Genomic DNA, 608 nt, shown 5'->3' on the forward strand with positions numbered 1-608 from the left:
CACACGCACCAAGGGCGCTCTCCTTCCCCCGCCTCCCACATCCCACAGGATGTGCCCTCAGACCACGGCGCCCACACAACCACCCACCCACCCAACCTTCCTAAACACGCCGGCAAACATGCATACAAACACGGCCACCTTCGCAAATTCACCCCCACGCCGACTATTAAGCCCGGCAAGACTCATTGCAGCCAACCGCGGCCAAAAGTTGAAGTGACAACTCATTAACCAATTTCCAAAATTAGGCCAACTGAATAACCAGACTCTTTGTCAATCTGACGACGGGGGCAAATCATAAACCGGTTCTGCCCACTGCTAGCCTTCGCAAAGTCACCCCCGCACGCCGACTATTAAGCCCGGCAAGACTCATTGTAGCCAACCGCGGCCAAAAGTTGAAGTGACAACTCATTAACCAATTTACAACATTTGGACAACTGATTAACCAGACTCTTTGTCAATCTGACGACGGGAGCAAATCATAAACCGGTTCTGCCCACTGCTAGCCTTCGCAAGGTCACCCCCGCACGCCGACTATTAAGCCCGGCAAGACTCATTGTAGCCAACCGCGGCCAAAAGTTGAAGTGACAACTCATTAACCAATTTACAAC

This window comes from Heterodontus francisci, unplaced genomic scaffold, assembly GCF_036365525.1.
Source record: "Heterodontus francisci isolate sHetFra1 unplaced genomic scaffold, sHetFra1.hap1 HAP1_SCAFFOLD_862, whole genome shotgun sequence".
NCBI classification, from domain to species: Eukaryota; Metazoa; Chordata; class Chondrichthyes; order Heterodontiformes; family Heterodontidae; genus Heterodontus; species Heterodontus francisci.